General features: G+C 37.3%; 1 protein-coding gene across 1 annotated transcript in view; it reads left to right on the top strand.

The window, feature by feature from the left end:
* Positions 1–15,715, top strand: part of RIN2 (Ras and Rab interactor 2) — a 231,602-nt gene that overhangs the window by 43,212 nt on the left and 172,675 nt on the right. The window contains 1 exon segment of the mRNA XM_020986767.2: positions 7,370–7,529. The gene's annotated coding sequence lies outside the window, so the exon portion shown is untranslated.

Here is a 15,715-nt window from a genome sequence, read left to right as displayed (position 1 = left end):
ACAGAAGAGGAAATTGAGGCAAACAGGGTTAAGTGACTTACCCAGGGTCACAAAGATATTAATAATCTCTTTATCTGTATCTGTATCAATAAACATGTGTGGTTTCTAAGTCAATATATGTCCTGGGAGTATCTTTATATATGATTTAGTGGACCTCATTTCTATTTGGGTTTGACACCACTGGTCTACAGTGTACCTGACAAGAGGTCAAGGAGCTTTTACTTGAAGACCTGCTGTGACTGGGAATTCCCATGGCATTTTTGCATAGACACAATTGTTGGGAAGCTTTTTCTTATATCAAACCTAAATTGGCCCTTTTTCAGTCTTTGTCTTTGTCCCTAGTTCTGCACTTTGGGGTCAAGCAGTTTGTCAATAAACATTTATTAAGTGCCTCTTGGCTAATTGTGCTAAGTGCTAGAGATATAAAGAAAGATATGAAGAAGCAGTCCCTGCTCTCAAAGAACTGACACTCTAGTGGACTAAGCAGAAAAAATCTGATTCCTCTTCCCCAAGGCAACCTTTCAAATACCTGTAGGCAGCAGCTATCATGTCCCATTGCTTCCCCTGCCCACTGCCTGCCAAATCTTCCCTTCTGCAGGCCAAATTCTTCACTTCATTTGATCAGTCCATACACGGCATAAATTCAATGCCTTACCTACCATCTTGGTTGTCTTCTCTGGACACTTTGCAGCTTGTGAATATGCTTCTTAAAATTTATTCTGTAACCGAACTCTAGATGGGGTATGTCTAGGACGTACTGCTGTGGGCCCGTCACTTCCTTATTCCTGGACGTTGTTATCTTCTTTCTGTAGTAGAAGGTTGTGTTGTCTTGACTTTTCTGGCTGCCATATCACACCATTGACTCATGTTGACCTTGCTGCTCACTAAGCCTTGAAATCTTTTTTCAAATGAACTTCTGTCTGGCCATGCCTCCCCCAACTTACACTTGGGAAGTTGGCCTTTTTTCTGTCAAAAAAAACAACAACACTGTGGTTATTTCTTAAGATATTGTACCATAGAGTTCAATATTCAGAGATTTACTGACAGGAATAGAATTAGGGAAATTTCTAATTTTTCAAAGCAAATGCCAGATTTTATAGCCACCTCTCAATTTAGCAGCAAAAAACTTTTGTTCCTTTTTGAAAACTATCCATTTCAAACAATAAATAGATAAGGAAGTATGTTTTCTTGAATCTACCATATTTACTCTGATATTTCCCTCCCCAGTTAGAAGGAGGACAAATGTAATTTTTTTCTGCCTTTCTACTTTGTTTCTGCACTTGTAGACTGTTTTTGGTTGCCAATCACAGGAGGAAATACCTTAGATGCCAGAGCAATGTACAGGATGAGACTGATACTCACTGCTGAAAATAAATGAAATGTTGTCCGACAGAACCTTCAAAGCATCTCTCAGAGAAACCATAGGGTCACAAATCCAGAACAAGAAGGGGTCTTAACTTATAGAGTCCAACCCCTTCATTAAAGAAGAGGAGACTGAGGCATAGTCAGACTGGATGTCTTGCCCACAGCTTGTAAGTTTCTGAGAAAGGATTTGAACCTGTCCAGGGGCAGCAAGGTGGCATAGTAGATAGAGTGCTGGGCCTAGAATCAGGAAAATCTGGGTTCAAACTTGGCCTTAGACACTTACTAGCTGTGTGGTCCTGGGCAAGTCACTTAATCCTGTTTGCCTCAGTTTCCTCATCAGTTAAATGAGCTGAAGAAGCAAATGGCAAACCACTGCAGTATCTTTGCCAAGAAAACCCTAAAAAGGGATCACAAAGGGTTGGACATTACTAAAAATGACTGAACAACAGCAATCCTGACTTCCTAGGGAAGGATTCTTTGATTCCTTGGATACTCCAAATTCTTTCTGCTTGCAGAGGGATTCATATTCAGGCCTGCACTTTAAATCTGGAGATCATGATAGATGCCTAGGGAAAGCAGAAAACTGCTGAATAGGAGGGAGAAGTTACCTTAAGTGTTTACTGGTTCAGGTGGAATTCTTTTGCAGTGTTTGTTGGGTTAAATAGATCAAGCTCTATACCTTATGCCTTGTTAGCTTGGGGTAGGTAATGTAGGAAGCAAGGGCCCTTTTCCTTTCTTTCTGTCTGCCACCTCTGTCTGTACCTTTGTCTCTCACTTCCCCTCCCCACCTCAGCTTCATTGGATACCAAGGTTCCTTCAGAGCATCCTACAAGAGGCATTTTCCAAATTCCTCAATTGTGTTCTTCCCCTGTGAAATCACTTTGTTTTTTCTGCATATATTTTGTCTATGTTTCCTTTTTGCTTTGCATTCCCAGCACCTTGTACAGTGCCTGAGACACATAATAAACACTCAGTACAAGCTGATTGAATTGAATTACACTGAATTTTTTATTCATTCATTATTCATTAATTGATTGATTGATTTGTTTGTTTATTGAAGACCTAGGCTTGGGCTAATAAGTTCCTGTGTCCCAGGGAAAACGTCAGGTGGGAGCATAAGCAAAAAAGTTATTTAGCAAACAATCCCGTTTTGAACCTTGCTTATGTGAACCCAGACCTTCAAAAAAAAAAAAGGCCACAGGTTAGCGAGATTTTAGCAAAGTTTTTGACAGAGTTTCTCCTGCTTTTCTTGTGGACAAATTGGAGCAATATAGTATATACAATACCATGGTTAGATGGATCCCAAAATGATTGAATGACTAGACACAAAGAATAATCATTAAATATTTGGAAGGAGGTCTCTAGTGGGGTGATTCAGTGATCAATCCTTGGGCCCTTTCGACTTAACCTTTTTTACAGATGTCTTAGACAAAGGCATACCCTGTTGAGTTTGTAAATGGCGTAAAGGTGGGAGGGAAGGCTAATACAGTTTATAACAGTCAGGATTCAAAAAGATAATGATAAACTGGAACCTGTTTTTTTCTTCTTTGTGGGTTTTTTAAAATGTGTTTTAGTTTTCAACATTCATTTTTATAAGATTGAGTTCCCATTTTTTTCTCCCTCCATCCCTTTCCCTCTTCCCTCCCCAAGACTGCAAGCAATCTGATATAGGCTATACATGTACAATCAAATTAAACATATTTCCACATTAGCCATATTGTGAAAGAAGAATCAGAACAAAGGGGGGAAATCACAAGGAAACAACAACAACAACAACAACAACAACAACAAAGAGAAAATAGTATGCTTTGATCTGCATTCAGACTCATAGTTCTTTCTCTGGATGTGGATAGCATTTCCATCATGAGTCTTTTGGAATTGTCTTAATCATTGCACTGGCTCAGAAGAGCTAAGTCTAACAAAGTCAGTCATCACACAGTGTTGCTGTTACTGTGTACAATGTTCTCATGATTCTGCTCACTTCACTCAGCATCAGTTCATATTAGTCTTTCTAGGTTTTTCTGAAATCTACCTTAAAGCAGGGATTCTTAACCTTTTCTGTGTCTTGGATTTCTCTTACAGTCTGGTAAAGTTTATGGACCCTTTCTTGGTGTTTTCAAAGATGCGAAGTAAAATGGGATAGCAAAAGAAACCAATGGTATTGAAACACAGTTATAAAAATATTTGAGAGAAATGAGGTCGTTATCAAAGAAACTTGATTCAAAAATATTTTTTTTCGCAGTTACTATTGCTACCTATATAGCCCTCCATCCTGTTCCCTCTACCTCCATTTATTCTATTCTCTCTCCTTTCACTCTTCAAAAGTGTTTTGCTTCTGATTACCCCTTCCCCCAATCTGCATTCCCTTCTATTACCACACCTTTTCTTATCCCTTTCCCTTTCTGTTTTCCTCTAGGGTAAGATAGATTTCTATACCCCATTGCTTAAGACATCTCATTTCCCTAGAACCTGAGTTTTTAACCTGGGGTCCATGAACTTTTTTTTTTTTTAACATTTTGTTAACTATTTTTCAGTATAATTGATTTCACTTATAATGCTGTTCACTATTTTTATTTAAAAACATTATTCTGACCCAGACTCCCAAAGGGTCCATGAAACAAAAGTTAAGAATCCCTGACCTAGAATGTTGAGTGAAAGATAATAAGTGAAATTTAGTAGGGATAAATTTAAAGCCTCTTACAGTTTTGGGTAGGTACTTAATAGTAAGTGTTTGGAACTCAAAGTTTTAAAAAATGAATGTTAAAAATTGTTTTTACATGAAACCGAGAAATAAGATATATTTGGATATTCAGAATGTACATTGTCTTGGGGTGGAGGAGGGGAGAGATGGGGAGAAAATTTGGAACTCAAAATCTTGTGAAAGTGAATGTTGAAAACTAAAATAAATAATTAATTTAAATAAATAAATAAATAGAATAGTGTTTGTCAAATTATTAAACTGAAAATTGAACTGAAAGGAGCATCATAATCCCTTTCACTACTCTCATGACTACTCTTAGCAACATGGTGATGACAATCAAGTCAATTGTTTTTAAAAATCTCTAGTGAGAATTTTTGGATAGAAGCAAGCTCTATCAATGGTGGAATTCGAGTTACAATTTAGACCTTTGCAAAGTTTTTGAACATGGAAGATACTCCAACAAATCTTTGCTGGTGAAGAACATTACGAATAGCAAATGTGACAGAGGAGCACATAAGGCTCTAAGAGGAGCAGGTTTCTGTCTAGTGTTGTCACTGTTGAGTTAATCCAAAAGGACGCCACCAAGTTAACTGGCAGCTCTTAACTTTTAGGCTTGTCTTTATTAGAAGTTTTCATTTCTAATTTTCTTTTCATGGCTCATAGCCTGGTTGAGGGCCTAGAAATTCATTCATCTTTGTGTCCCCCACGGTGCTTTGCATATGGTACATGCTCAATAAATAAATATTTGTTGAATGAATAATTGTTGCCAAGGCAATGGAGCCTCTAATGAATTACGACAAAGTAATTAATACTGATTTAGCTTTTCCCAGTGGGGAAGCTAGATCTGAACTTGATAATTTAACCTTCTCAAGGTCAGGAATGCTTACCTATTCCCCAGAGAAATTGTTCTTTGTTGAGAAACTCAATTGAAACCTAAAACTAATTAGCATTGCTTTTAGGAACACAACTGCTTTAAAGGGAAGCAACCAGTTTTAGACAAAGGCAGTAGATTGAATTGGTTGTTGCCCAAACAGATTCTTACTAAACTGTAAGTGTGACAGAAAAGTCAGAGGTTGTAACAGTTATTGAGCTACAGCTTGTAGATAGCATCAGTCAGGGCAGGGGGCCTTTTTTTCATCTGATTTTAAAATATTTACCTAAGCTGAAGTGAGTCATGTTAATACAGTGTTGGAATTGCAGCCTGGAAGACCCGAGTTCAGATTTCCCCTCTGACATTTACTAACTGCATAACTGTGGGCCAATTACTTAGCTGAACCTTAGGCATCACCCCAACACCATGTTATAGATTGGTGAGATTTTATTGACCTAAAATGGAGTTATATCCTTGCATTCTGAGAGTGTTTCTTAAAATTGTTTCATTATTTTAAGTATCAGAAAGTAACAACCATTTTCATTCAGTTTCTTAGATGTCATTGAAACATCAGCTGTTTAATATTCTTTTAAACTGTTGGGGATCAATTATTTCCTCTATATTCTCAAGTAAAAATTCCTTTGAAATTTTTTTTTACCAGAACTGTTATTTTATTGGTGTAGGAGACTACTCCACCAATGCTGATTCGTACCTGCTCTCCAGTTTACAATTTTAGAGAGTTAGTTGCCTGAGAGCATTGAGAGGGTAAATGACTTGCACAAGATCATGTAGCTGTGAAGTATCAGAGGTACGATTTAAGCCCAAGTCTTTCTTACCAACTCTAAAACCAGTTCTGGAATTTTCTAAGTCCTCAAAACATGAAGGAAGGCAGGATGGTACAGGGGAAAGAGTGATGGATCTAGAATCAGTGGTTATTGTTGTTCAGTTTTTTTCAGTTATGTTGGACTCTTTGTGACCCCATTTGGAGTTTTCTTGGCAAAGATGTTGACATGGTTTACTATTTCTTTCTCCAGGGTATTTTATAGATGAGGAAACTGAGGCAAACATGGTTAAGTGACTTTCCCAGGGTCACACAACTAGTAAGTGTCTGAGGCCAGATTTGAACTCAGGAAAATGAGCCATCCTGACTTCAAGTTTGGTGCTCTATCCACTGTGCCACTTGGCTGCCCTGGAATTGGGGGCCTTGGGTTCAAATCCCAGCACTGCTACTTACTATCTGAGTGACATCACCTTGGGCAAGTCACAACTTCTGTGAGCTTTAATTTCTCATCAGTAAAATGAGGAAACTGGACTAGCACACCTTTAAAGTCCTTTCTGTCTCAACATTGATGATCCTGTGATTTGATGCCTGTCAATAAGTCCCTAAGCATTTATTAAATACCTTCTGTGTACCAATGTATACCGTATGTACCCTAGGCTAGAGAGAGACAGATTTTAAAATCTATATTGTTATCCATAACATTTGAATTCTAGAGTGATTCAGATTGATCTATTTCCAAAGTCGGAAGTATTGCAAACAAAAGTAATAACCTGATCTGTGTGAAGGTATATGATGCACCGATTGGCGTTGGCTCATTTCCAGTATCTCCAAGCATCAAGTGATTACAAAGATAATGGAAAGAAATCAAAATATTCTTGGGAGATTACTGCTTAGAGAATGAAATCTTTCAATTCCTTCTTCATTCTACTTTTCTGTGAAGAAGTTTTGTTCATTGAGATTTTTTTTAACCTGCTTATTTGCTGTGCCCCAATAGTAAAATATAGGTCAGCTAGGTGGTACAGTAGATAGAGTGCCAGGCTTGGAGTCAAGCAGACTCATCTTACTGAAATGCAGTCATTAACTATTGATTTTTATAAATCTACCTCCTGGATCCCAGGTTAGGAACCCCTTCATTAGAGGAAGTCTTTCATTAGAGGGAGAAACTAAAATGAGTCATTTGGTGGAAGCCCTGGTGAAAATAGATTTGGTAGAAAAGGAAAGGAAAGCACATTGTCAAAACATTGTTTGAGGATAGTATATGGATAGGATTGGATGTTTGCAGGGCCTAGCTGTATTTCTATAGATTTTTCCTTAAACAAATAAAAACTAACATAAAGTGGAAGAAAAAAGAAAACCCCGGGAAGGCTAATTAACCTAAATGAAAGAAAGCAGGGAAAACATTTTTGTGTCCTTTTTCTGATACAGAGAATCATTTGAGAGCTTGTTTTTTTAACCTGGGACAGTAGGGAGGAACTCTTTTCCCGTTTACTTGGAGGGTGGATATCAGAATTTACAAGAATAAAACTAGTCAATATTTGGTACTGACTGTAATTTCTTGTGTTTCCCTAGATGTGGGATAAAAAGTGCATTTTGTTTGTGGTATTTTCCCAAGCCTCACAAAACGTTAAATGCCTAACTTTGGGTGTTACAGATTGGAAAGACCAAAATAAAGTGTGAACTGTACATAAAGAAGAATCCATATCTACCAAGCCCTCACTGAAGAAGATAGAGTGGAGTAACTGGTCACAGCTCTGAGGCTATCCAGGAGTGTGAGTGACACAGGCAAGGAAGAGAGATGCAGGAATGAGCAGGTATGTAAGGAACAGATTATGAAACCAAATTAACTTTGGCCCCAGACCTGGTTTTTGTTGTGATTGTTATTTACTTGTTTGTTTGAACTATTTCTAAAGTGATAGGGACTGTTAAGTGGTATGAGTCTTTTGTGGTAGTATGTCATTTGCCAGGATTTATTTTGGGTTCCCAGAAGTTAATTATTAGCATGAGCCATTTTTCTCAGTCTGCCCAGAGACCTTGTTAATTTTGACATTTCCAGACATAATGGTTTTGCGGCTCGCTTGTTGGTGAGGTAGTGAGATAAAGAGACAATTCATAAGTCTCAGAAACATGAAAAAATTTAGGTAGTAAGTTTTTTTCTGAGAGAAGACACTATAACCCTATTCTGTTTGGTACTGGAGAGCAAAACTAGAAACAGTGGGTAGAAATTAGAAAGTCAGATTTTGGCCTAATACAAATAAAAATTCCTCCCAATTAGAACTGTCCAAAAGTGGAATGAGCTGCAGAGGTCCGTGGAGGATTTCCCCTCATTAAAGGCCAGTTGGCCACTTCCCAAAAATGGTGTAAAGGTGATTCCTGTTCAGATATTGTTGGACTAGTTGACTTTGAAGTGTTTTCCAGTTCTAAGATTGTATGATTCTATAATTCGTCCCTTCTCATGAGAGCCACTGCTTGCTCCTGGTTCCGACCTCTCTTCTTGTTCTATTTCCCTTTGCTTTTACCTTCCAGATCTCTTGATACCTTAAAGTAGGTAGTCCTCGAAGTTCCGAACTTGTTCTTCCATCTTCCTCTTTTTACACTCTTTCTTTTGTGAAATGCATTCATTCCTATGGCTTCAATTACATCCCTACTTAAATGACACCCAGATCTCTTTGTCTGCGTCTAATCAGCCCTTGAGCTCTCTAGGTCTTTAAGAATTATCTGTAAGAATTATCCCATAATCACCTCAAATTTAATATGTCTTGATTGCACATGTATAACCTATACCAAATTACTGTCTCCAGTGAGGGTTGAGGGGAAAGAGAAGGAAAGAATTTGGAAGTTAACATTAAAAAATGAATGTTAAAAATTACTTGTATGTGTAATTGTGAAAAATATTACTAAAGCAAAAAGAAAAGACAATCATCTGGTAATTATCATGGAAAGTGTGGGTCTTGGAAATGGCCCTAAAGTCCAGAAATATTGGGAGGTCATTTTGCAAGTCCTTTATAATGATGTACTGCTACTACTAGACTCCAAATGTGAGTTACTTGGTTTTCATTTTCCAATCAGTCAATCAATAACAATTTCGTAAGCTACCAAAAACCTCAATATGCCCACAAACTTGGACTCAGAGGTCAACCATACACATAGAAGGTAGGGGACATAGAACTGGAAGGAATATTAAGTGAAAAAGACAAGGGGGTGGGATTAACTGACTATGAGATAAAGGGTGACAAGGTTAATGCAGTCATGGGCTGCTTTAATAGAAGTGTAATATCCAGAGTAAGGGAAGTGATAGTCCCAAACAACATCTAGATGGTGCAGTAGATAGAGTGTCAGGCCAAGAGTCAGGAAAATGCAAGTTCAAATCCACTCATACACTAGCTGTGTGACCCTGGGCAAGTCACTTACCCCCTGTTTGTCTCAGTTTCCTCATATGTAAAATGGGGATAATGATAGCATCTACCTCCCAGGCTTGTTGTGAGGATCAAATGAGATAATAATTGTAAAGCATGCTTAGCATAGTGGCTGGCACGTAATTAATGCTGTACAAATGTTAGCTATTTTGATTATTACCCTGCAAAATTGTGATTTGTCTAAGGTCACACATAGTAACAAACTCTGAACTGGAACTAGAGTAGGAACTCTGAATTGGAACCAACTAATTGCTAGTCTGATATCCTTTCCATCATAATCGTCATCTTTGTTGTGCTACAGCATTCAGTACAAAAACTTTCAAGATGTTAGTGTACACCATCTAATAATCTCTGTTTAAAGCCTAGATTTTAATTGGTGCCAGAACAAGAAAATTAATGAGGTTTTAGGTTAATTTAATAAGTGTTACTTTGCACTTGGGACCTGCTAAACAATCATAAAATATCTTTTGGCTTCTATTTTAGGAAAATTTTCAGAACTGAAATAGATTCAGGAAATATGTGGTTGAAATATACAAAATTCCAAGATGCTATAAAAGCCATGCTTATTCGGCTTCATATGTTGGTGAACATACACTCTCTCCTCCATTTCTTATACACAAAGAGCAGGTATCTTGCTTCAGATGATTCCAAACTGACAAATATATGCTTTGAATACAGTTCAGAAGGGAGTGTCAAGGAAAGTAGGGGAAAAATTAGGATGAGTCTAAGAGAGTCATTAAGGTCACATAATATAGTTGAAAGAATACTAGATTTGCTGCCAGATAACCTTTGTTCAAATCCTGACTTTTACACTTGCTACCTTGAGCAAGCCACTTAACCTGTGTGGTACCTTTGCTTTATCTCTACAATGAGAGGATTGACCTAAATGACCTTTTAAGGTCCCTTCCAGTTTTAAATCTACAACACTATGATTGAGAGAGGGAGACAAAGTAATAGATGCATTGAAATAAGAAAGATAATCCCCAGATTAAATTAGGTTAAAATAAATATCAAAGATAGCTTTAAAAAAAGAAAAGAAGTTAAAGAAGAAATATGTGGAAAAGTTAAGGACAGTCTTACCTCCATTACTTTGTGATATCGGAGGAAGGCAAAGGACTGTTTATGGGCCAGTTGTCTATTAGCTTTCAATATGTACAGGTATAGTACTAGCTAATTTTCTGAATCACTGCTAAATCACCAGAAGCCAGATTGCTCCAAAGCAGAGTTAGAGATCTGGGCATAGCCAAAATTAACTATATCTCCTAGATGGTTGTAATTTTGACCAAGCCCTGCTTTCTACTATTTCCTTTATTCTTGAGTATGGGCACCAGGATAAATGTTCTAGAGACGTACGTAACACCAAGAACAGCAGTGCACTTCTAGTGTGTTCTGCTTCTAAAATAGTTTCTTGCTTGGTATAAAATCATGCTTGGTATAAAATGATTTCCAAATCATTCCCATGCTGCAGATATCTAAGCTCAAAATCATCATCTTTCCCCTTTCCCCAATTGTCATCTTGTGCTACCCTATAATACTGCTTGGTTTAAAGAGTGCTGAACTTGGAATCAGAAGATCTAGCCTTCAATTTTTAGCCCAATATTTATTAGCCCTGTGATCCTTCTCAAGTCACCTACCCACACTGAGCCTTAGTTTCATTATCTGCCTTATTGGGTAATTATGAGATAAGTGTTTTACAGATCTTAGAGTACTATAGATATGTGAGTCATAATTATTATTACAATTATTAGCTTCCTTTCTTACACATCCTGTGGTTCCCAGCTTTCTCCCCTGCCACCCTCTTCTTCAACACCCCCCAACACACACATAAACACACACACACACACACACGCACACACCTGAAATGAAATTTCTCTAGATATATTAAATGATAAAAAATTCTACAGACTGTTCTCTGCATCCCCTTTTCAGCTGAAGGCAGATGTTGCCATCATCTGGCTGACAATTTTAAAGTCACTGCACCCAGTGCTGAGTTTTTCTATACTATGCTTTCTATCTCATCCACTTTTCTAATACTCTTTGCTCTTGCTTAGATTTCATCTAGTCCCACCAAATGTCACTGGGACATTGCCTGATTGCAATGAGGCGAAAGTTTTTCTTTCCCAACTCTGAGAGGATAATTAGCCTCCAGACGTGAGAAGGTAGAGCTGGACAATAGCTTTGGAACTTCTACAGGGACCTTATCCTGTCTCTGTTATTATAATTTCTTTTACTTCAGAAGTAGGAAAAACTCTTACTCTAAATATGTCGAGCCTTTAGTAAAAAGCAAAAAGATTTCTTTCATGAGACCATAGAGATCCCAAATGTGGGGCTTTGGTTTATATAGGAATGAAAACTAGAGCCTCCTAATTCCTGCTAACCATAGTCACTGATCTCTCTTCAACCAGCTGTTTATTGATTACATGTCAGACTCCATAAGAGACTGTAGGGATGAGAGAAAAGTCTAAAACATGCTAGTTGCTGTCCAGGAACTTAACAACTACATGGAAAGACAAGATCAACCCACATGAAACAATTAGCAACCATTGACTTGTTATTTAGTCGTTTTCAGTTGTGTCAGACTGTTCGTGGCCCCATTTGAGGTGTTCTTGGCAAAGATACTGGAGTGGTTTGTCATTTCCTTCTCTAGCTTATTTTACAGATGAGGAAACCGAGGCAAACAGGGTTAAGTGGCTTGCCCAGGGTTACACAAACAGTTAAGTGTCTGAAGCCAGATTTGAACTCAGGAAGATGAGTCTTCCTGACTCTAGGCTTGGCACTCTATACACTGCATCACCTAGCTGTCTGCAAACAATGGAAAGCTTCATATAATTGTTAAATTGCCTAACAAAGAGAAGGCTTAGAAGAATTTTTAGTGCCTCTTCTTATGAGATTTCTGCCTGTTTGGGTTTTCTACATTGCTCTATGCAGTAGTGTCAAACTCAAACAGAAACAGATCCCTGAGGGATACATAGTGACTTAAAAAACCACAAATTAGTATTATCTATGTTGTTAATTTTTTTAAACATTTCCCAATTACGTTTTAATCCGGATCAGTTTATGGGCAGTGAGTCCAATGCCTCTGTCTATGGTATCTGAAAGTATTCACGTCAACTTTGATGCAGGAATTGATTAGATCCCCAGATAAACCGAAAAATTCAGTAGGGGATTTTCTTTTTTGAGGATTATTTAAAGCTTATGGGGAATTTTTGAAGTTATCTCTTATGTTACTACCTATTTTTGTTTATTTTTTGAGGATTATTTAAAGCTTATGGGGAATTTTTGAAGTTATCTTTTATGTTACTGCCTGTTTTTGTGGGTAGGAAAAAAAAAGATGAAAGCTAAATAATAGCTGATTTTTCTTCCTCTGGGCTACATGTTGGATTGTACATGAGAAAAACATCTACAAGGTCATTTTAGGCAAAATACTACATTTAATCTTATTTTATTATGAATGAAATATAAAAGTTATTAAAAACTGGAAGTAGAACTAGGAAAACAACATATACAATGGAGCATTATAAATGGAAAGAACAACAAACATTGAAACTGAGCTCTGTATTTGACCAAGCTAGGCACCAAGGAATGAATAATGCAAATGTAGGGTCCCTTCCTTCTTTGCAGAGGTAGGAGGGACTATAGAGGGAGCACAGCATGTACTATTGGGCTTGATCGCATGTTGGTTAGTTTGGCTGAACTTTTTTTCTTCCTCTTTCTTTATTTATTCTGATTATATCCTTATTATTATAAGGAATGGCTCCCAGGATAGAAGAGAGGAGAGATACCTTGGGAAATGAAGGTGATGTAAAAGCAAGTTATGAACAAATGAATGTATAAATAAAGCATTTATTAATGCTATATGTAAAGCACTGTGCTAAGCAAATATAAAATATGAAAGCAAGACAGTCACTGTTCTCAAGGAGCTCACATTCTAATGGGGAATATTACATATACAGAAGGTTTCAGCTGAGATAAAATGGAAAGGTTCCATGGTTCCTAGGGTACAATTCATCTTCTTTAATGTCTTCTCCATTGATAAATCATATAATTTTCTGATGTTGAACCATTTGACGTGCCAAGGTATTGGGTGACAAGCATCTCCACAATTGTTTCCCAGGGTGATGGCTTCAGACCCTGGGCTGGAAAAATTGCTATTCCAAAAGCTTTTGAGGTCATTCTGGGCTGTCTTCAACAGGCTCTCAAGGGAAATGGAGGTCAAGGTGGTAGTGGTGATTTGACTTGCCTGGAACTTATTGTTTCTTACCATAACACTTCCTTAGGGTGTTTTCAGCTAGGCTGGCTTGTCTGCTTGGTGAGTGGTAGTTAACTCCCTCTCCATAAGCATCACCTCTCCAGATGATATTGTGAAGGCTAGGCTGGAAATCAACAACAACAATGAGTTTTTAAGCTGCAGGTAACTAGTAAGTACCAAAAAAGAATTATGTCCTTTTGAATACCTTTTACTATGACTCCATCTATCATAAAATTATAAAATATCTGAAGTCATTGGACTTCTTCCTCCTTCAGGGACAAGTTGTTATAATTTCAGCTGCTGTCTAAAGTGACTTTACTTGGATTCAATAGGTACCAGTTACTCAAGTTCATCACAATAGTATAAATAAGTACAGAAAGAATACATTATCATTCACATATATGGGATCTTTAAAGAACACTGAATTTGTAATCAGGAGACCTGCATTTGATGCCTGGCTCTGCTGCTTACTAAATAAATATCTGTATGACAGTGGGTGATTCACTTAAACTCCCAGACCTCAGTTTCTTCATCTGTAAAATGAGAAGGCTGCACTAGGTGATCTTTAAGGCCCCTTCCAGGTCTAAACATATGATTAATTCTAAGATGGGATAAGTCCTTAAGATGTAGTTTCTTTGCTTTACTCAATACCCTGGTATCTCCTCTAGCACACATATGATTCACATGGGTGGGGTGAGCTCTTCAACTATGGATCGTCTTTGATGCTTGATGGTCTCTAGTTGAAATTGACCTGGGCGGAGAGATCTTTAGCTACCTTCATTGTATTTTTTGTTTCTGTATGAGTTGCTTTTTTGAGAATGCCCTTGTATGGTTGGTTGCCTTTCCTACTATGAGTTGATCCTTAATTTCATCAGACTCTTCACCAGTGCCAAAGCCGCTGTAGTCCTTTTCCCCTGTCTGATTCTTGTCCATGCCTTTCAATAAATCCTTCATATGTAATCCCTCTATCATGTAAAAGCCATCTTATGGTTCTTTTAATATAAAATGGATCCAGGGATGTCATGAGAATCAAATGAGATAATGGATAAAAGGTACTTTACAAATTTTAAAGAGGTATTTAAATGATAATAATTATTATTTTTAGTCATTCAGTCATTAGTCTCCAGTACATACAGGAGTATGCTGATAAATGTTTAACAACCAGACTCTCCAAGGGAAAAATATTTTTATATGTTATATATGTATAATTTTCAGTTTAATCTGCATTATTAATATTTTCTCCATCTCTTTCTTAAGTCTAGATCATCAATAAAAAATAAATTAAGCCCTAATTTGTAGCAGTTGCCAATTTCTGAGATATAAATGCTCATACTGAAAATTTAACGATCAGCTCTTACAAGCCAGGCCCATCTCCCCCACCTGGACTATAGCAGTACTTTTCAGGGCATGTATATAAATCCGTACACACACACAAAGAATTCTTGCCCCCTAAAATACAATAGTATCATGTCTCTACTATATAAGTGCTTCTATTCTTCTGGGGACATTGCATTATAGTGGAAAAAATGCTAGATTCACAGCAAAAGAACTTTGTTCATAACTTAACCTCTGCTGGTGTTTAGAGCACTAGGCTGGATTCAGCAAAAACTGAGTATGAATTGTGCCCCAGACACTTATTAGCTTTGTGACCCTGGGCAAGTCACTTAATCATTGTCTGCTTTAGTTTCTTCTTCTGTAAAATGGGGATAATAATAGCACCCAACTCACAGGATTGTTATAAGGTTCAAATGAGACAATATATGTAAAGCTCTTTTCAGACCTTAAGGCATTACATAAATGCTAAGTACTAGTGGTAGTGGTAGTGCTGGTGGCAGTAGTAGGAGTAGTGGTAGTTGTTATAGTAGTAGTAGTAGTAATAGTAGTAGTAGTAGTAGTAGTAGTAGTAGTAGTAGTAGTAGTAACTACCTCTGTGACCTCTGACAAATCATTTAAACCCTTTCAGGTTCTTCATTGGCAAAAGATGTGGCAATTAAATTCAGCAAACACCAATTTGAGCACATAAGGTCTCTTCCAGTTCTGAATATATCATACTCTGAATAGGGATAAGAACATACAGTACATTTTAAATCTTCAGCTAGAAATACATTATTCCATAATGATTTCCTTACTAATTGTTTATTCAGTGTTGTTGTAACAATCAGATGAGATAATTATGAAGTATTTAGCACAGTGCTTGGCATGTGATAAGTTCTACATAAGAATTAGATATTGTTGCCGTTAAGACAAATTATTCTCTGAAAATGGGATGTGAGCGACTTTTTAAAAGTCTAATTGTCAGATAAAGAAAAACACATTGCAGTTTTTGTTCAGTCAC

This window comes from Phascolarctos cinereus, unplaced genomic scaffold (genome assembly GCF_003287225.1).
Source record: "Phascolarctos cinereus isolate Bilbo 61053 unplaced genomic scaffold, phaCin_HiC Scaffold_2;HRSCAF=192, whole genome shotgun sequence".
Taxonomy (NCBI): Eukaryota; Metazoa; Chordata; class Mammalia; order Diprotodontia; family Phascolarctidae; genus Phascolarctos; species Phascolarctos cinereus.
This window is presented reverse-complemented; position numbering and strand designations above follow the sequence as displayed.